Consider the following 22,595-nt stretch of genomic DNA (forward strand, 5'->3'; position numbering starts at 1 on the left):
TCAGCAGTGTAGAGATATGTCCATTTTCCTCTCATCCCTGCAAGGAATGGGCATTACTCTTTCATTTTTGCCTTTACACTAGGTAGAAAATATTGTATTGATTATTGTTCTTTTCCTTACTTTTAATGAGGTTGAGTATCTTTTTATATGTTTGCAGTCATTTGGATTTGCTCTTTCCATATTCCTTGACCATTTTTCCATTGGGATATTTAATTTTCCTGTTGATTCAAAAAAGACACTTGTGTATTATAGATTTTACCCCACCAGCTCTCATTTCTATTGGAAATATATCCTCAAATCTATATATGTTTTTGTGAACTTTGTTTATTATATCTTTCTCCATACAAATGTTTAACAATTATCTATTGTGTGGGTTCATCTATTCTTTTGTTATCTCTGGGTTTTCTGTCTTTATTATAAAGGCCTTCTATACCTTCTAGATTATACATGTAGTCTTCTAGATTTATTATGTTTTATTTTTTTTATGGTTTAGTCTTTATCTGAGATTTATTTTTGTTTAAGTTGCAAGAGAGAGGTCCACCTATGTTTTCTTCCAGATGAATAACCAACTTGGTCTATGTTGTTTAAAACTGTTCATTCCTTTTTTAGCTGAACTAAAATAAAATTTCTGATATATATTTAATCCTCAAATTTAGAGAAATCTGGTTGTGGATTTTCTGTTTATTACACGGACTACCCAGTGAATACGTTGGTGCCATTATGATATTATTTTGATTACAATAGAATATTAAAGTTCTAATATTTGTTAAGACATGCAATCCTTTATTCTTCTTCTTCATCTTTTTCCTAGTTCCTTCAGGGCTTTTTCCCCCCTCTCTTAGATCTAAACTTTAAGGTAAGTGGATCTAATTCTTAAAAGTCTCTCAGTTCTGTTTTAATTGTATTAAATCTATATATTAATTTTTGGATTCTTTTGGTGTTTTTGCAATCTTCCCATTCAGGAATGTCATACTTCTTTGCATTTATTCAAAGAGATATTGACTTCTGTATATTTATATTATTCAGCTCTTTGATAACTTCATTAAATTTAGTGGTAGTTTACTAGAGTCACTTTGGTTTATAAGGCACAGAATCCTATAATCATCAAATAAGGGGGGGCCTGTGTGGCTCAGTTGGTTAAGCGTCCAACTCTTGATTTCATCTCAGGTCATGGTCTCATGGTTTGTGAGTTCAAGCTGTGCTTGGGTTCTGCACTGACAGTGGGAAGCCTGCTTTGGATTCTCTCTCTCCCCCTCTCTCTCTCTACTCCTCCCAAACTCATGGTCTCTCTCTCTCTTTCTCTCTTTCTCTGTCTCTGTCTCTCTCTCTCAAAAACAAAACAAAACAAAACACAAAAGGATATTATCTCTTTTTTCCCCAATATTTATACCTGTTATTTTATCTTCTTGCTCTATTTTATTTTTTTGAACTGCCAAGTTACTATTAAACTAAAGATGATAAAAGTCACCTCAGTATAGCTCCCAACTTAAAATGGGCTTAGTGTTTCATAATTTAGGAAATTATTTTTCAGTCATTGGTAAATAAAGTTTATCATATTTGAGTCATTGGTGTGTATTCTATTTTTATTTAGCTTTTATGTCAGAGATAGCTGCTTAGTTTTATCTAAGGCCCTTTCAGCAAACATTGATATTATCATGTGCTTTTTCTTCTTTAATGATATGATGAATTTATAATTTTAGATTTCCTGATATTAAGTCACTCTTGAATTCCTATAATATACTTTAGTTGATCATGTGGTATTATTATTCTTTGCTGCATTGTTGGATTACATTGCTAAGATGTTTTTTCATCATTTCATCCTTACTCATGAATTATATTGGTCTACAGTTTTCTCCTATGTGGTTTGCACAAGCTGTACTTTATTTTGTTTTTTGTTTGTTTTTAATTTTTTTTAACGTTTATTTATTTTTGAGACAGAGAGAGAGCATGAACAGGGGAGGGGCAGAGAGAGAGGGAGACACAGAATCTGAAACAGGCTCCAGGCTCTGAGCTGTCAGCACAGAGCCCGACACGGGGCTCGAACTCACGGACCACGAGATCGTGACCTGAGCCGAAGTCGGACACTTAACCGACCGAGCCACCCAGGCGCCCCTGCACGAGCTGTACTTTAAAAATATCTGTTAAAAATATTTCGCTAAAGGTTTTGTTAATCAAGTACAGAGTCAAATTTTGTGAATGTAAGTATTCATCCAACAAATATTGATCAAGCTCATTTCCAAGCCAGCTTTTTTTCTAGATGCTGGTGACATAGCAGTCAACAGCACAGATATATACCTTGCTTTGTGGGGTTTATATTTTAATGAAATGACAATATTCCATTGAGACATAAAAATATCATTAAGTTTAATTATTTCATTTAATTCCTCTCTGTCCATATTTATTTTTTTGTGTACCAGGTTTGTTCAACTCTGAAAAGGTTCACTACTATTTTAATTTACCAAGCTCTGCTTCATTTGTAATATATTTGTTTCTTATTTTAGATGCTGTGTTTTTTGATGCCTATAGATTTATAACTGTTAGATTATGTAATTGTACTACATGATATTCTCTCTATATTAGATTAGTCTTTATTAATATTAACATTGCTGCTGCTTTTTCTTTTGTTTGCTTGTATTAATCTCTTATAAAGTGATTTTCAGGCTTGGTTTCTTTTATTTGGGTAAATGTAGTTGGGTTTTGTTTTATACCCTGATATGACCATCTCTCTTTTTTAATGTGAGAATTTGGTTTTGCCATATTTAGTATTATGACTATGTAGTTGATGTTATTTTATGCATTTATTTATTCACTTATTCATCACACATATGTTAAGTGCCTCCTATGTATCAATATATTCAGCAATGAATACAACAGATAAAATCCCAAACTTGTGATATTTACATTGTAGTTGGGAGCCTAAAGATAATAAATATAATAAAAATCAGAAAAATATTGAGTATATTAGAAGGTGATAGAAGTTATGCAGAAAAAAAAACACAGTAAGATTATGGGCAACATTAAGAAGGTTATAATTTTAAATAGAGTGGACAGAGTGGGTCCCCCTGAGAAAAAGACACTTGAGAACAGAATTGAAGAAGATGAGGAGGTGAATCAAGTGGGATCTGAGAGTATAGTTTTCTAGAAAGAAGAAATGGCATTCCGTCAGATTTTAGTGTGTCTGGCATGTTCAAGTTACACATCAGGATAGCTAATGTGGTGGGTTTGGTAGAGAAGGAGATGAAAAGAAGACTGTGAGGCTCAGAGAAGCTTGATAATTATTGAAAATTATTTTTTTTAATGTTTATTTATTTATTTTTGAGAGAGAGCCCAATTTGGGAAGGGACAGAGAGAGAGGGAGACAGACAATCCCAAGCAGGCCCCAGGCTCTGAGCTGTCAGCACAGAGCCTGATGTGGGGCTTGAAACCATGAATTATGAGATCATGACCTGAGCCGAGTCGGCTGCCTAACTGACTGGGCCACCAAGGCAACTGATAATCATTTAAAAAGGAATACATTAGGAAGCCATTGACAATTAAAGAAATGTATTTAACACATTTATAGAGATATATTTGCATACAATGAAATGTACTCTGATGAGTTTTAAAACATTTATATATTTGTATAAATACCACCATTATAAATATATAAGGAATTTTTATTACCCAGAAAGTTCCTTTGTGCCCATCTTAGTCAATAACCAGATCCCATCTCTGACTTCAGGCAACCACTAATCTTTTTTTTTTTTTTTTCTGTCACTAAAGATTAGATTTGTCTTTTCAGATCTTTATACAAATGCAATCGTATAGTACCCTCTGGCTTCTTTTGCTGAGCATAATGTTCTTGGAATTCACCCATGTTGTATGTATTAGAAGTTACTTTTTTATTGCTGAATAATATTCTATTATTTGAGTATACCTTAGTTTAATTAGCTATTCGGTGTGTGAAGGACATTTGAGTTATTTCCAGTTTTTGACTATTATGAATAAAGCTGTCAAAAATGTGCATATACAAGTCTTTGTATAGACATATGTTTTCATTTTTCTTGAATAAATATCTGGGACTGGAATGGCTGGGTCACATAGTAAGAGCATATTCCACTCTATATGTGCTATTTTCCAAAGAAATCAAACCATTTTGTATAAGCAATGCTGTAGAGTTCCTGTTGCTCCATATCCTCATCAACACTTGATAGTGTCAGGCTTTTAAATTTTATTTACTCTAATGAATGTGGAGTGATATCTCATTATTTTAATTTGCAATGCCCTGATAATTCATGATATTGAGCTCCAACTCATGTGCTTCTTATTTATTAATGTATCTTCTTTTGTGGAAATTCTGATCAAATCTTTGCCTATTATTTTTATTGGTTTGTTTGGCTTCCTTTTATTGAATTATAAGAATCAATAAAAGTCATAGCATATGATTTGTATATATAGTCCTTTGTTGTGTGTGTGTGTGTGTGTGTGTGTGTGTGTGCATGTGTATACATGTATATACTAATGGATAACTAACTATAGCCAATGTCAAAATAAATGAAATAATATGTAACATTAACATATCAATTAAAAATGCTAACTCCTATTTGGAATTAAGTTTTTAAGAATAACTTCTGGGTCAGAACAATTTCTCATTACAGTGCTGTGATTTTTAAAAGCTAGACAGCCAGTTACTGTGCAACACTCATTTATGTCTACATATTTTGTAACTCACAGTGCAGAAGTATTACTGCAAATTCTTTCACTTCAAATTTTATCATTAACTCTCCACTGGTTACAAACTAAAGAGTTTAATTTTACTTGGCATATATCCTTCCATTCCCTTTGGTTGGCTGAAAATGCATAGCATGGCCATGTTTTACCTATAGGTGTTATATATTACAACTCACACTGTTCCCTTTCAGCTCTTCAGCTCAATTGATCTAGAATTACTCTGATTATCTATCTAGCATGACCTTCTGAATTTTCACAAGGATGAAGTTCTATGTCAGAGCCTTAAAAAGATGCATTTACCATTTTAGCTACTTGTGGTCAATAGGAAGATTTATTTTCCCAAAAGTCACTTAATTCCACCATAATATCTTCTTTACCTTAGGAAGAACAACAGTGCATTTCTTTGTGCTCAGCTCAGCCTGCCAGCTGAGTCCTTCTCCTATGCTCTTTCTCTTCCACATCCTCCTTCCTGTGTTTGCTTAGTGTACAAATACCAGAAACCAACCTTTCCATCTCCTGTGAATTAGAAAATATTATCACATCCAGGGTATTGTTGAAAATTAAATTTAACAAATAAAAGTGTAGTGAAGTTTTAAATATAAATCAGACACATCCCTAGGATTTGCTTTTAACTGCATACCTTCTAAGAAATTGTATTTTTACTCCCAGCAAATTACCTAGGAGAAAAAAATGACAAGAGTAATCTATTTTTTTCACAGCTGGTTGGTTGGCCAGAGTTTCTCATCAAGGAGTACATGCTGTTTGCTCCCCAGATGGACAGCCTGGATGAGCTACAAATCCACAGAGCCTGGGACACAAGGTGGAAATTATACTGCCAGTGCTTTTAATCTTGCACAGCTCTGCACACTTGAAATTGCAAGTGGCCCATTTCCAAATGAACATCTATTGGGACAATATCCTATATCTTGTCAGAATGAGTCCCATTAAATCCTCAGCTGGAATTAGACCAAAAACTTGTAATAATTATGGGAAACTTATTAAAAAGTTGAAGCCCTAGACTGTGACAGTGAAAACACTTAGGCCACATTAACAGTAATTGAAATCTCTGTGAGTATTTCTTTTCAATCAGTTCTTGTTGATGGCCAAGCAAAGAATGCCCAAATGAGAAGGTGTGAAACCCAAACACCCAACTTCTAAGGGGGTAATTATCTTTTGTTTCATTACAAAATGTAGCATTGGAATGCTAGTGAACTGATCTCTTGGGAGCCAAGGCACCTGCCAGAAGGCTGTCCCTGGCTCCCATCATGAGCTTGGGTCTTGCCACTGTGTCAACCAACAGGATGCAGTCTCCTTGGGCCTGTGCTTCACGTCATGGGTCTCCTTTCCTCTCTCTTCTGCCACTCTACCTTGAAAACACATTGCTTCCCCTAGCAAGTCCTGAGTGTTAAGAACAAGAGTATTAAATAAATAGCTTTAAAACCTGGCCTAGTGAACATTTGGCTAGTAAGTTTAGGGCTTTGTTTTGAAAGCAGAAAATATTAAAGTAATCTTTTCTGCATTTCAATCACAAGGATGAATCTACTTTCAATGTGATTCAATCTACTTTCCCCAGATGGGAAAGTTTGTAAAAGGAAAAATTTCAAGTTAGGAGACTTTTTCAACTTGTGTTTTGAGTCTCTTTTTTCAGCTTGTTTTTCAGTAATTTTTACAATGAGGAAGCAGTACACCTGATCATGTTTGGCTTCTCATTTCTGTATTGCTAGGGGTGATTCTTGGGCAACCTTAATTTTGATTTGTTTTGACTTTTATAGCTCAGGATGACTTAAAGAGATAATTTGGACTCTTGAGAGAGGAACTATAGAGAAAAAGACCCTCAAATTTTGGGCTCATGGAGGGTAGAGACCATTCTTAACGGCAAGTCTGATTTATAGAGTGTATCTAGTGAATGCAATTGTATCTACTTTTTACAGAAATTCCAATGCTCAACAAATGCTGCAAGTAGGTCAAACCTTCACTGGAAAACCAGGTTGGGTTGCAGACACCAGATGACAGGAGGGGCAGTGACAGATTGGAGTGACCCAGAGTACTGGAACAATGATGGTGAGAGACTTAAAACTAGATTTTGTGTGCAGGGGTCAAAGAGGGGAACTCTGGGGAGTCCCACTGGGGAAGGCTCACTATGCATGGCTATAGAGGGCAGAGGTGTGACATGAGGGTCAAAGGAAGGACACCCAGATAGGCTGTTGTCCCAGAACGAGGAGAATAAGCTGCCAAAGATGAGAATGCATCCTATTTCTGCCGGTGTTCAGGGAAGGTCTGGGCAATCAGTTGGAATTACGGTGGAGGTGACCTATTCAAGTCTGAATGATTGAAGGAAATAGATGACTCTAGGTCCCTTCCAATTCAAATGTGCCATGGTTTTATAAGAATCCATTTATTTGTTTCAAGGGGATGAGACGTATTTTGTAATTAGTATCATCCAAATGAATGCCAACACTCTATAGGAAAACCATTTTTCCTAAATACGTTACAGATTCTACTGTTATGATCTTCATAATGTTTTTTTCTTAGATCTTATGATATCAACCCTACTTTAGTTAAATTTAAATTTATCATGAATTCTAAGGTAGCTAAAATTTAAGGAATTTACTTCTGAAATGATGGATCATAATGAAGAGGGTAATACTCTCCAACCACTTTAAACACTTAAAAACATAAGATATTGTATTTTGAAGGGTGGAAAGCATCTTTAGAATGGATTCAGAATTCCCTATGCAACATTTGTGATCTTTATATTTTATGTTGTGAGAGGGTAGTGACAATATTAGTACATTTTCTGTTACTTAAAATAGGCTCCTGATAGAAGACTTAAGTTCTAGAACAGAATTGGAATCTCTGTCTTTTTAGCTAATACATTATTCTTAGATTGTTAAATGATAGCTATAATAAAATGATACTTCAGGGCCCCAAAATGAGTTCTTGTGCAAAGCTACAATAGGAAAGTATTGAGTGACAACACAGAAGATCATTAACTCTATTTTCATTGAAACCAATAGCTGTAATGTATTTCCCTGTACAGTGAGCTAGTGTGCCCTGGCCTGATTGTGTTCAGAGGATTGATTAATGATAACATCTTAATCTTGCCTCCCTAAGTATGGGGTGTGAAGAAGGGAGGAGGCCTGGGAAGCAGTGAAAATGGCAGGAGAGTGGACAAGAGAATTAAGGGACAGAAGATATACCATTACTTCTTACTAGACAATGTTTAGCTTATAGTTTTTTTTTATTTAAACATTTATTTTTTTATTTTTATTTTTTAATGTAATTTATTGTCAAATTGGCTAACATACAGTGTGTAAAGTGTGCTCTTAGTTTTGGGGGTAGATTCCCGTGGTTCATCGCTTACATAAACACCCAGGGCTCATCCCAACAAGTGCCCTCCTCAATGCCCATCACCAATTTCCCCCTGTCCCCCATTGTCCCCATCTACCCTCAGTTTATTCTCTGTATTTAAGAGTCTCTTATGGTTCGCTTCCCTCCCTCTCTGTTTGTAACTATTTTTTCCCCTTCCCTTCCCCATAGTCTTCTGTTACATTTCTCAAGATCCACATGAGTGAAAACATATGATATCTTTCTCTGACTGACTTATTTCACTCAGCATAATATATTCCAGTTCCATCCACGTTGCTGCAAATGGCATGATTTCATTCTTTCTCATTGCCATGTAGTATTCCATTGTATATAAACCACATCTTTGTCCATTCATCAGTTGATGGACATTTAGGCTCTTGCCATAATTTGGCGATCGTTGAAAGCACTGCTCTAAACATTGGGGATACTTGTGCCCATATGAATCAGCACCCCTGTATCTTTTGGATAAATTCCTAGTAGTAGGATAAATTCCTAATAGTGCTATTGCTGGGTCATAGGGTAGATCTATTTTTAATTTTTTGAGGAACCTCCACACTGTTTTCCAGAGCGGCTGCACTAGTTTGCATTCCCACCAACAGTGCAAGAGGGTTCCTGTTTCTCCACATCCTCTCCAGCATCTGTAGTTTCCTGAGTTGTTCATTATAGCCACTCTGACTGGCATGAAGTGATATCTCAGTGTGGTTTTGATTTGTATTTGCCTGATAATGACTGACATTGAGCTTTCATGTGTCTTTTGGCCATCTGGATGTCTTCTTGGTTCAATTGTAAATAGGATTCGTTTCCTGATTTCTCCATTTGTTCCTTCATTATTGGTGTATAGAAATGCAACTGATTTCTGTACATTGATTTTGTACCCTGTGACTTTGCTGGATTCATGTATCGGTTTTAGCAGTCTTTTGGCAGAGTCTTTCAGGTTTTCCATGTAGAGTATCATGTCATCTGTGAAAAGTGAAAGTTTGACTTCTTTGCCAATTTTGATGCCTTTTATTTCATTTTGTTGCCTGACTGCTGATGCTAGGACTTGTAACACTATGTTAAACAACAGTGGTGAGAATGGACATCCCTGTTGTGTTCCTGATCTTAGCAGGAAAGCTCTCACTTATTCCCCATTGAGGATGATATTAGTTGTGGGCTTTTTATATATGGCTTTTATGATGTTTAAGTATATTCCTTGTATCCCAACTTGCTGGAGGGTTTTTATTAAGAAAGGATGCTGTATTTTGTCAAATGCTTTTTCTGCACCTATTGACAGGATCATGTGGTTCTTATCCTTTCTTTTATTAATGTGATGAATCACATTGATTGATTTGCAAATATTGAGCCAACCCTGCAACCCAGGAATGAATCCCACTTATTCCATTATTCATGGTGAATAATACTTTTTATATGCTCTTGAATTCAATTTGCTAGTATCTTGTTGAGAATTTTTGCATCCATGATCATCAGAGATATTGGCCTGTAATTCTCCTTTTTTGTGGGTCTCTGTCTGCTTTGGGAATCAAGGTAGTGTTAGCTTCATAGAATGAGCCCAGAAGTTTTCCTTATGCTTCTATTTTTTGGAACAGCTTGAGAAGGATAGGTATTAACTCTGCTTTAAATGTCTGGTACAATTCCCCAGGGAAGCCATCTGGCTCAAGACTCTTATTTGTTGGGAGATTTTTGATAACTGATTCAATTTCTTCAGTAGTTTTGGGTCTGCTCAAATTTTCTATTTCTTCCCATTTAAGTTTTGGTGATGTGTGGGTATCTAGGAATTTGTCCATTTCTTCCAGGTTGTCCAGTTTGTTGGCATATAATTTTTCATAGTATTCCCTGATAATTGCTTGTATTTCTGAGGGATTAGTTGTGATAAATCCATTTTCATTCATGATTTTATCTATTTGGGTCCTCTCTGTTTTCTTTTTGAGAAGTCTGGCTAGGGGGTTGTCAATTTTATTTATTTTTTCAAAAAACCAACTCTTAGTTTCATTGATCTGGTCTACTGGTTTGTTTTTTTGTTTTTTGTTTTTTGTTTTTTGTTTTTTTTTTTTGGATTCTATGTTGTTTATTTCTGCTCTGATCATCTTTATTATTTCTCTTCTTCTGCTGGCCTTGGGGTTTCTTTTGTTGTTCTGCTTCTAGTTCCTTTAGGTATGCTGCTAAATTTTGTATTTGCTATTTTTCTAGATTCTTGAGATAGGCCTGGATTGCAACATATTTTCCTCTTAGGACTGCCTTTGCTGCATCCCAAGAGTTTGGACTGTTGTGTTTTCATTTTCATTTGTTTCCATATATTTTTAAATTTCTTCTTTAATTGCCTGGTTGACCCATTTGTTCTTTAGTAGGATGTCCTTTAACTTCCATGCATTTGGAGGTTTTCCAAACTTTTTCCGGTGGTTGATTTCAAGTTTCATAGCATTGTGATCTGAAAGTGTGCATGGTATGATATCAATTATTTTATATTTATTGAGAGCTGTTTTGTGACCTGTATGTGATCTATCTTGGAGAATGTTCCATGTACACTCGAAAAGAATGTGTATTATGCTGCTTTAGGATGACAAATTCTGAATGTATCTGTCAAGTCCATCTGGTTCAGTGTATCATTCAGGGCCATTGTTTCTTTATTGATTTTCTGTCTAGATGATCTTTCCATTGTTGTAAGTGGAGTATTAAAGTCCCCTGCAATTATCACATCCTTACCAATAAGATTGCTTATGTTTGTTTTATATATTTGGGTGTTCCGAATTCGGTGCATAAACACTTATAATTGTTAGCTCTTCTTGATGGATAGACCCCATAATTATGATATAATGTCCTTCTTCATCTTTTGTTATAACCTTTAGTTTAAAATCCAGTTTGTCTGATATAAGTATGGCTACTCCAGCTTTCTTTTGACTTCCAGTAGCATGATAGATGGTTCTCCATCCCCTCACTTTCAATCTGAAGGTGTCTGTGGGCCTAAAATGGGTCTCTTGTAGACAGCAAATAGATGGGTCTTGTTTTTTTTATCCATTCTGATACCTTATGTCTTTTGATTGGAGCATTTAGTCCATTTACATTCAGTGTTATTATTGAAAGATATGGATTTAGAGTCATTGTGTTATCTGTAGGTTTCATGCTTGTAGTGATGTCTCTGATCCTTTCTGGTCTTTGCAACATTTCACTCACAGAGTCCCTCTTAGACTCTCTTGTAGGGCTGGTTTAGTGGTGATTTATTCCTTCAGTTTTTGTTTGGGAAAACTTTTATCTCTCCTTCTATTCTGAATGACAGGCTTGCTGGATAAAGGATTCTTGGCTGCGTATTTTTCCTATTCAGCACGTTGAAAATTCCCTGCCACTATGTTTAGCTTATACTTAAGTTTTCTTTTCTCTATTGCTGTTATCCTCCCTGTCAGCCACCATGATGTCTTGTTTGGTTTCTGCTTGCATCATTGAAGATGCATAGGGAATAATCACTTCTCCTAGTTCCTTCAGAGGGTAAAATTAAAAAAAAATAGTGGTGTTTTATATTCATTTTCTATTGCTTTCTGCACAATTATCACAAGCTGTGTTTGGTTCTTGACTCAATTTCTTTTCCTAGTCTCTCAGTTATGACCAGGAAGAGAAGAGCTTCCTCTGTTGGTCTCTCCAGTGCCCTGGCCTTAGTTATAACCTGGGTGAGCTCTGATTTGCCTTGATTCTTTTTTTTTTTCCTTTAAAGTTTATTTATGAGAGAGAAGTGGGACAGAGGGGAGGATAGAAAGAGAAAGAATCCCAAGCAGGCTCTTGCATTGTCCACACTGAGCCCATTGTTGAGCTTGAGTCATGATCTGTGAGATCATGACCTGAGTCAAACCAAGAGTCAGATGCTTAACCAACTGAGCCACCAGGTGCCCCTCATTTGCCTTGACTCTTAAGTGCAGTCAGAATCCATTTTCTTTTTTTCTTTTTTTAAATCCACTTTCTTTTTTTCTTTTCTTCTTTTTCTTTTTTTCTTTTTTTCTTTATTTATTTTTGAGAGAGAGGGAGGGAGAGAGACAGACAGAGCATGAGCAGGGGAGGGGCAAGAGAGAGGGAGACAGAGAATCCGAAGCAGCCTCCAGCTCTGAACTGACAGCACAGAGCCCAACATGGGGCTTGAACGCACAGACAGTGAGAGTGGACCTGAGCCAAAGCCTGAGGCTCAACCGACTGAGCCACCCATGCTCCCCTTTTTTTTAATGTTTATTTATTTTTGAGAGGGGGTAGGAAGGGGCAGAGAGAGAGGGAGACACAGAATCTGAAGCAGGCCCCAGGCTCTGAGCTGTCAGCATAGAGCCCAATGTGGGGCTCAAACTCACCAACTGTGAGATTGTGACCTGAGCTGAAGTTGGATGCTTAACTAACTGAGCCACCCAAGCGCCCCAGACCCCACTTTCTTCTCTAGAGCTGATCCTTGGGGGGCCTCACTTACACTGAGAACCTAAATGCTGGGAAGAGTTTGAGGCCAGATTTAACAATTCAGAGGTAAGGGTCAGGTTTCAGTGAAACTACTCAGGTGGCTGTGCAGTCAGAACTTCCAGTACCGTTCTCACCTGTCCAGTTATGTTCTCCTTTGGGTGGCTGTTCTGACTCCCAACTTCCTTTACTTTTCTGCCAACCCCCACTCACTAATGAGAAACCCAGTACTTGCACACGGTTCCTTTTCCAACAAAGAGTCTTCCAGTGGGGTGCCCTGTGCAGACTTACCCACACTTCCACATGTCCTACTGTCTTCCTTCCACTGAAGTCTGACTTTGCTCTCTCATAATCTGAGAGCCTCTTTGGTGATTGCAGAGAGTGGTGGATTTGCTTTCTGGATAACGCAGTGGCATGTGCTCATCTGAAGGTCATTCTATACAAATGGATTAAGTAGTGTATTTGTTTCCATTGGTGCTGCAGCAAATTGCCACAAAGTTAGTGGTTAAAACAATACAGATGTATTCTCAGAGTTCTGGAAATCAGAAGTCCCAAGTCAAGGTGTTGGCAAGGTTGTGCTCCTTCTGGAGGCTTGAGGAGAGAATGTTTCCTTCCCTTTTTAACTTCTAGAAGCTGCCCGCATTTCTTGGCTTTTTTTTTCTTTAATTACTCCAACCTCTTGCTCTGTCCTCACATCTACTGCTTACTCTGATCTCCACTCTTCTCTTGTAAGGACCTTAATGGTTATATCAGGCCCACCTGAATAATCCTGGATAATCTCCTTGTCACAAGATCCTTAACTTAATCATACCTGCAAAGTCCTTTTTCCTGTTCCAGGGATTAGAAGGGGGACATCTTTGAGTGGCATTTATTCTGCCTGTCGCAAGTAGTATTCAGTGTAGACGCTCTTTAACTCAGTATTTCTCAAAATGAAACAATATACAGACCCCGTTTTAAGAAGTAAAATTTTATAGACTCTGCCCTGTGTTGACTTATGTTTATTAGTTTGTTACATGAATGCATAAAAACATTAAACTGCTTATAAAAACCTCGCGTTTGTAGCTCTTCTACAAAGATAAAACTAAAACAAATTTACAAATTAAATACAATACATAAAGTGCATAAAATTCAAATTAAGTACACTAATTTAATACGATAGATGATATGGTTTCACTGAAAGTGGAATTGCTGAGAAAATTTGAGCATGGTGCTGACCATGGGCATTGGGTTTCTCCTGAGTATAACATGCCCGTCCTACCTGTTGTGTGATGACTCAGTTCTTCCTTGTTTTCCCTCACAGTTGTTGTTCATGGAGGATTCTCTCACATAATTGGGCTTTTACCTTTCTTGAACACTTGCTCATTTCCTCACTTGCCCGAGACAATGAAAATGTTACTGTGGATCCCAGTAAAAATACTGGCTCTGAATTTGCACAGCAGTACTTGACTAGGTAATGGTCATCCAGGAGATCCAGAGTATGCTTTCTTAAAAAAGAGGATTATTTTTTAATTGAAAAACCAATCATAATTTCTTACAGAGAATTCATCTGAGGGACTCTGCCTTAACTCTGATGTTAATGGTAGAAATCATAAGCAGTGGAGGAAGCATTTTTCATTGAGAATATTCTTTTTTTTTTTTTTTTTATTTTTGGGACAGAGAGAGACAGAGCATGAACGGGGGAGGGGCAGAGAGAGAGGGAGACACAGAATCGGAAACAGGCTCCAGGCTCCGAGCCATCAGCCCAGAGCCTGACGCGGGGCTCGAACTCACGGACCGCGAGATCGTGACCTGGCTGAAGTCGGACGCTCAACCGACTGCGCCACCCAGGCGCCCCAAGAGAATATTCTTTTATGTAAATCTTACATCACTTAACTTTTAACTTTTTTAATTAGCAATAATTGCACCTCGGCTACAATACTGCCACTGCACAAAGCTTAACTTTTAACTTTTTAATCTTTGTACAATACACTAAAGCTCTTGAGGGAGTATTTACAAGACTGCTTTTTCAATAGTCTGTGCCTATATATTTGATGGGGGGAAAAAGTAGTTTAGAAAGGAGAGAGTAGGGGATAGACAGAGTGAGAGGGATGTGAGGGGTGATGAGTGGATAAGAAACTAATTATATGAGAGCCCTGGTTTCCATTATGCTGAACAGTTTGGCTATTGGGTTACATAGTCACCCAGGAAAGAATTTAAGTGTCCTCATAGTCTGGAGAAGGTATGGGCTCCCTGTCCTGGCTGTAGTTCTTTCTATAATCTGACCCTCACAAAGCTATTATTTCCTTGGTGTTCTCCTCCATTAGTGAAGGTTGGTAGGATGTGATTTCACAAGCTGCTTCTGGACCAGAATTCTCCTGTTTGCTGAGCTCCATGCTGTTCTGAGAACATCAGTTACAATGCTATCTGCTTTCTTCTGGGAAAATTCTAGTCTGCAGTCAGGTCAGTGAAGGCGATTAGAGATCCTGGGGCTGGTAGGATTGCACACTGCCATATCAGTCCTTATGAAATTCATTGGCTCCTAATTTTTAATTGTTTTGAAAAAAAAAGACAAATTTACATTTCCTTTCCCTTTGATTAGTCATAAAGGCTACTGCTGTCATTCACACTAGAAGGAATTTTATGTTTTCTTTGTGAAACAAAACAATTCTGTAATGGAAGAAAGGAATCTTGGAAAAACATCAGCAAGGTATACACATTTTTTGCTCTTGCATTTGGGCTTAGCAGCTAAGATATACCCCAAATTATTATCTACCTAAGATTTATCACAAGGTCATAATCTCATCAAAATCCTATCCGCTACACAGAATTGCCCGAATTCACTTCCTGTTGGTAAATTTACTCACCAATTTTATGTTTTCAACTCTCAACTTCTTAATAGAATGTGGCATTTGGTTTTTAAGACCTGATCATTGCGATGTAATTACAACAGAAATATCTTGCTGGTGTGCAATGGGTGCACAATATTTAATGAATAAATAAACAAGTGAATGATGCTAAAAAGCTGATTTTTAAATCTTAATTTCATGGATTGCTTTGATGCCATTGTATGATTTTATTATAAGTAGATTCTACCAGAAACCAAGGGAGAGTTGGAAAGAGATGGAATGGGATGAGGGTGTGGTGAAGGAGGAGCAGGTATGATGCTTTGGTGTTATGTGCTGAGATTTTTTTTTTTAAGAGCACAGAAAATAATAACATGACAAACATTATATTCACCACCAGGAATTATTATTTTGAACATTTCTTTTTTCACATTTTCTTTAAGTCTTTGATTTTTAATGAAAAATAAATAGAAATAAAACTGAAGTGTCTTTTTGCTCCACACCTTGGCCCATACCCCTTTACCCATCATCCAACCATTGCCACAACTGTGGATTTGGTGAAAATCCTTCCAGTTTATTCTTTTACATTTGTGTGTGTGTGTGCACACATGCATATGTGGGTATAGTGTTATTTTCTAGCTTGCATTTTTAATTTTCTGAAATGCGGTATGGATAGGATTTACAGGAGGGCTATGCTTTTTCTTCCTTTTCCCCCTCTTTTTCTGATTTTGGTCCTGAGCTAGTTTTCTTTTTTGTATACTTTATCTCCTATAAGTTAGGAAGACATGTTTTTCAGGACCTAGTATTTTATTTATTTATTTACTTTTTAAATTTTAAGTAGGTCCCATGCCCAACGTGGGGCTTGAACTCAAGACCCAGAGGTCAAGACTCACATGCTGTACTGTGAGCTAGCCAGTTGCTTCCAGGACCTAGTATTTTCTTAAAACAAACAAACAAACAAAACTTTATTTTTCTACTTATGAAGAGAAGACAGGATTATTTGGAAAACTGAGAAAACATCAACAGGTCTGTGTTAACTGGGAGGCTTGCTTACCTGCAGAGGAGCTCCTGCCCTGGCAATCCCTACTCCCTCTCTTCTGTTTTATTTTTCTCCATAGCACGTACTAGTGTCTGAGGTACTATATATTTACATGCTCATTTGTTTATTTCCTGCATCCTGTCCCTAGAATCTAAGTTCCATCAAACTGGGGCTTTTGTTTTTCTACCATTATTTCTCCCATGTCTAGAATTGTGGAAAGCACCCAGTAAATATTTGTGGTATGAATAAATGAATAAAAAGCTTCACTATTTTTCATATTATATACATGTCATTTTATATGAAAAGGCATCATATAAAACAGCTTTTTTTTATTTTTATTTTTTAAATGTTTATTTATTTATTTGGATAGAGAGAGAGCAAGTGGGGAAGAAGCAGAGAGAGATGGGGAGAGAGAATCCCAAGCAGGCTCCACCCTGTCAGTGCAGAGCCAGACATAGGGCTCAATCCCATGAACTGAGATCATGACCTAAGCTGAGAAGAAATCAAGAGTCGGACGCTTAATCAACTGAGCCACCCAGGCACCCCAAAACAGCTTGCTTTTTAAAACCATATATATTGTCAACACTTTCCATGTCAAGAACATTTTTCTCTAACACTTTTCATAATGGCTCCTTAATATGTCACTTTAGAAACGTGACAGTTTACTTAATCATTATCTAGTAATGCACATCTTGATGGTGTGCAAAATTTTATAATAAACGACAGCTCAGGGAAAGATGGGCACTTGAATACACATCCCTTCCTTGCACTCTCTCTCCCATCCTGTGGAATAGCACTGCAACTAGAGCCGGCAAGGGGGCAGGACTCCAGTTCCCTCACTTTATAAACTTCACATAGCTCCCTAGATATTTGTTATCACTGTCCTTTTTCCACCTGGTGCATTTGAGTCAGACAGGAAACAAGTGTTGTATTTCTCTTCTTATTCAAAGCCATCATCCAATGTTGTTGAGTATTGCATTTCAATACTTCTAATAGGACATGCATCATGGGCCGAACCTGTGATTTTTCCCCCTTAGGAGATTTTGGCTGATCATTCAGGAATACAGCTTATTTTGTTTTGCTAATTTCATGCAACTCCCTGCCTGTCACTTAATCTTCAACACCTCTCAAATCAATTGATCAGAGGTAATTTAGATAAAGCATTTGCTTTCTCTTCCTACCCTGTGATCAATAAGTGACTCTTTAGGAATAATTAAGTGTCCTTACCTCCTAGCATGCACCACCTAAGGGCCCCTTAGTTACTGGCACACAAACTTGCTGCTGTGACCCAAGGAGAAATGTTCTCCTTAGAAGGATAAGCTCCTTAGTAATATGGGTATGAGGATAAATCAGTGACTCATTAGTTTCAAGGAATGTCCCTTTTCATCTTCCAGAGAAATATCCTTTGTACTTTCTTGCCTCTAAAAGTTTAAGGAGATCCCAATTATTTTTATTTATTCACCCATATTGGCCAGCCTAAGATGGCCTTACTCAAAGTCTCAGAATAAAAAAGTCTTACAGGAGTTAAAGGGGTTTTACATTATATTTATCTGCAAAACACACTTGATTTAATTAAGATATGTGATAGACATAATGGTAATACTTCCTATTTATAGTGTTTTCATAGTTTTTAAAAGATTTCTGCAGGGGCGCCTGCGTGGCGCAGTCGGTTAAGCGTCCGACTTCAGCCAGGTCACGATCTCGCGGTCTGTGAGTTCGAGCCCCGCGTCAGGCTCTGGGCTGATGGCTCGGAGCCTGGAGCCTGTTTCCGATTCTGTGTCTCCCTCTCTCTCTGCCCCTCCCCCGTTCATGCTCTGTCTCTCTCTGTCCCAAAAATAAATAAAAAACGTTGAAAAAAAATTAAAAAAAAAAAAAAGATTTCTGCAGACTCCGTCATTTGTCCCTTGCAGTGTGAATATCTTTATTTTATTGGAGAGGAAGCTGACTTTTAGAAAGGTCCGTGTTTTGCCCATTGTTACAGTTAGTGAGAAGTGAAGTCAGAATTCAAATCCCAAACCACTGATCCAGTTCTTCTGACAAAGCTTAGATGCCCAGCACTATCCAGATGTTCTTTACCCTCCTGGATGTTAGAATCATCTGAGGAGCTTATTAAAAAACACTACTTCCTGGGCTCACCCCTCTCAAGGATTCTACACCATTTGGTCTGTTCCAGGGCCAGGAATCACTATTTTTTTAAAAAAGTTCTCCAGGCGATTCTAATGTGCAGTCTTAGGGTTCTCCAGCACAGTCTCCCTAGGTAGTGATGAAACAATAGGCAGTTCGCCTCTAATCAAGAAAAGCAGTTTAACACAAAAAAATAGAAAAGAATGATGACTTCATTTTGCTCTCCCTCTATGTCATTAGAGAAAATCATGGGACTTTAAAAGTCATTGCAGAGAGATTAAGCTTTTTATTAAGAATTATGGAATGGCAGAAGTTTCTAGCTATGTCATGACCCTCTCAGGGAAGAAAGCTGCCCCCTTCCCACTGGCAGGTGACTCCTCTAACAGAAATGTGAGGTCAATCGATACCTTACCATTACCTTATTTTGACCTATCTCCTTTTGATGATGCAAAAGAATGTTAATCAGGGCTGATTATTTTTTGGTTCATCAAAAGACTTGACTCCAGTCAGCGAATCTCCATTCTTTGTTTAAAGTCTTGAAGTGCAAGAATTTGGCTATTCTATTTGTCTTTTCTGTCTCATCTGGAATGAGACATCCACGGCTTCACCTGTTTGGCTCCTTTTCATACACTGGTTTCAGAAAAGCAATGGAATTCTCTGCTGTATGCACACCAGTGTCTAATCTTGAGAGGGCTTCTCCAGACTTCAGTAGTGCTTGTTCAGGAGGTCTGCTACTGTATATTTTTTAACCACTGCTGATGCTTGATTTATTATGCCTTACCTCTGCTTCAGGAAGGGCCTCCTCAGAATTCTGGTCCTATGTTGCTTGTGTCTATTCAGAGTTTGTGTACTCTTTTTGTATAACATCCTACATTTAAATAATTGGCTTTGAGGAGGCAAGAGGCCCCCCAGGCACAACTAAGCCCAGTCTTTACAGCCAGACCAATCTGCCTTGTTGGAATTTCAGGGTTTCCACTCATGAGCTGGGAGGTCTGAGCCAAAATACTTAATCTCTTGGAACCTCAGTTTCTTCATTTGATTTGAGAATTAAATAAAATAATTTGTTAAGTGCCGACATAACATTGGTGCTCCATCTGTGTTAGTCTGTTTTCCTAGACTTGATATTCTATTTTCAAAATACTATAGTTGCATAGCTAAACCTGCCTGTGTTATCTTCACCCCTTAATAAATAGGTCTAGCTGCTCAACAATTCACTGAGAAAATTGGAATTCTATCTCTGATCTGCCCAATTCCAAAGATTGTTGCTTCTTTGGTAAGCATCTTCTGGATTTTAGGTAGGGCATCTATTTAAAGAATGGAAAGAGAGATGCTTAAACAATAATGTCCAAGTCACTGCCTGCTTTTCCCAAGCCCCAACCTTTGCATGAAACATTTGGGTAGGGTAGGGTATGAGACATACAGGGGTGTTGATGGTTTTGGTGGCATAGTTGTGTTGGAGTGGGTGTGTGTCTACAGAAGGAATGTGATTGTAATAATCAGTTCACAGAACTCCTCACAGTGTCTAAGTGGCAGAGCCCTGCATGTTGAGAAGCTCCAGAGAGTCTTTAAGTAAGAAACTTCTCACAGGAGTCAAATATCAACAAAACATCTGTGTGCCTAATCAAGGAGGTACAAGGCCACACTTAGTCAACAGGAAGATTCCCTATAGAAAGACATCACTAAAAGAGTGCCGTATGATTTATTTGCTCTAACTCAATTTCCATCTGTCTTATAAAATGGATTGTGTACACATTGCACTCCAGGCATCCAGCCAGGGCAGAAGCATACTAAGGAGCAGAAAACCTTCCCCTCCTTCGGGTTGTTGGTGACATGCTCTGCTAAGAGCCAGGCATGGCTAGGGTGGTCTACAAGGAAATGCCTTGGACCACTAACCAACATCACAGACTTTTGGGAGTTGGCTGGATCACGGGCCTTTGAATAAGGCTTCATAGCAATAATGGGGGCCAGGTGGGTTTTGAACATTGTGCTTTTTTCCAGAAATTCCTGTCACTTACATTTACAGACTCCAGATGGTAATTTTGCCAGTTCAGGCAAGATGCTATCCATAGTTGCTTATATTTCCTATATAAATGGAGAATGGGCCGAACAAATGCTTTTTTGCTATAGCATGTCAAAGCAAATCAGATGAAACAGAAACCCTTTGTTATTCTGTAAACAGAGTGCAGGAACTGCTTGTGGCCAAGAAAAAACCAATGTGATCCTATAAAACCGAATCAATAGTAAGAACCCAAAAATTCCTAGAGCCTTCTAAAAATTGAAGTATGTAGGGACTTCTTACCTTTTCTAGGTAACAGAAATCTCATTTCTTTTGTTCCTAAAGTTTCCTTGTTTATGTTATTGTAACATCATCAATAGATTTTAAGAAACTAGTTCTGTAGGTTTCTTCAGGTTTCCTCCTTTTCATTTGTTTTTGTTAGGCAAACCTAACAAGTCAGTTCCATAACATGTTTGCCATGGAGAGGGAGGAAAAGGAAGTCAATGTGAGGACACCCCCAGACAAGATTCCATGTCCTCTCCTCTGGAGCCACAGCATTCCTGTGAACACACCCTGCTCAGCTCTGTGTGACTTGGGACAGTTATAAAGCCACTCAGAGATTTAATTCCTTCTTTCATGGAATGGACGTAATATACATATCTTTCAAGTTTCTCTGGAGGAAAGGCATAAAGTTACATAAAGTCATGGTCTTACTCCTGTATGCTCAGTGCATAGGGTTTAATAAATATTTCTTATATCTGAATCTGAATGTCAAAGCCTCATGCTGGGGTGGGTGATAGAGAGAGACAGCTCTTGCTCTTTGGGGTTAGAGTATCTCCTGGTAGAGGAGATTACCTCTCCTCTGAGACAGATGACTCAGCAGCCCTCTGTGAGCCCACTGCCTGCCGGACACAGTGACTGAGTGCTGAGGAAAGCAATGAATAAAAGAACCCCCTCCCTCATGGAGCTTATGGCCTAGTTGGAGACAGGCACATTCAAATAAACAAATTACCATCCAGATGCTAAGGGAAACAACTAAATCATGCACAGGGGAGAGAGATAACACACAGAAAAAGTAAAGCCATGGGTTAATCTGGCCTGCTGCCTGTTTCTGTAAATAAAATTCATTGGAACACATCTATGTTCATTTGTTCATGTATTGTCTTCAGCCACTTTTGCCCTAAAGTGGCAGAGTTGAGTATAGCCTGTTGTGTTTTAACATGGTACATGTTCCTAAAAATTACTACCCGATGCAAGATTGTGCAATAACATCCACAGACCATATGGGGAAAATGGCATTGTGGGCAACACTCAAACAGTCAGAGACAAATATTAAAAATCAATAGGAAGCTAATAAAGATGGCATCCTGTTAAATGGTTAAGAAACATATACCACAATAAATATGGAAGTTGACCTTGAAAAAGACGTGGCATCTGCCAGTAGGGCTTCAGCCTGTGCGCTATTCAGCCTGTGCGCTTTTCAGCAGGAGGGTCATCTGAAATCTGATGGGAAGCGGTAGCGCCCGGCAGGCGGGAGGGGGGTGGGGGACGATACGGCTCACAGCAGCCCTGGTGACCTGGAGCAGATGGTGGATGTTTGAGGTACGTGTGTGTGCGCGTGTTTTGCGTATTCCTGGGTGTCTTGTTTCAGCGGGATGCAGTTTTCCATCGTCACCTAGTGTTTCTCATGGAGGAAACTGTACTTACACAAACAAGAAATTTGTGTCATGCTCCTATTGTTCCCCAATATATTAATCACTCTGGGACAAATTCATGTTTCTGAAACAAGTGTTATTGATTGTTGTTGCAACAGAGACCATATGGCCCACAAATCCTAAAGGACATACCATTTAGCCCTTCCTGGAAAATGTTTACCGACCTCTGGCACAGAGGAAGGAGGGGTTAATGCTGAGGTATCAGGAAGGTTCCCAGAGGGTGTCATGTCATGTCTGAAGAGGAGAAGTATGACAGGGTGACACGGGGGAACAGGAACATTTTGCCATTTTTATTGTTATTCCTTCTCCCATCCTATATGTGCATTTCTTCATCCCTGCCTCCTTTCCCAGGAGTGCAGCTTTTCTGAGTTTTATACAGAGGGAACTAAGTGTGGGTCAGAAAA

At 38.1% G+C, this 22,595-nt stretch overlaps 1 long non-coding RNA gene across 1 annotated transcript in view; it reads left to right on the plus strand.

Annotated features, from left to right (window-relative positions):
* Positions 1 to 5,432: 5,432 nt before the first annotated feature.
* The window catches only part of LOC109279144 (uncharacterized), a 38,444-nt gene continuing 21,281 nt past the window's right edge, over positions 5,433 to 22,595 (plus strand). Inside the window, exons 1-2 of the long non-coding RNA XR_002086034.2 lie at positions 5,433 to 5,530; positions 6,642 to 6,771. This is a non-coding gene — a long non-coding RNA (uncharacterized LOC109279144). The remainder of the gene's footprint in view (positions 5,531 to 6,641; positions 6,772 to 22,595) is intronic.

Source organism: Panthera pardus, unplaced genomic scaffold (assembly GCF_024362965.1).
Source record: "Panthera pardus isolate Hobbes unplaced genomic scaffold, ASM2436296v1 HiC_scaffold_8, whole genome shotgun sequence".
NCBI classification, from domain to species: domain Eukaryota; kingdom Metazoa; phylum Chordata; class Mammalia; order Carnivora; family Felidae; genus Panthera; species Panthera pardus.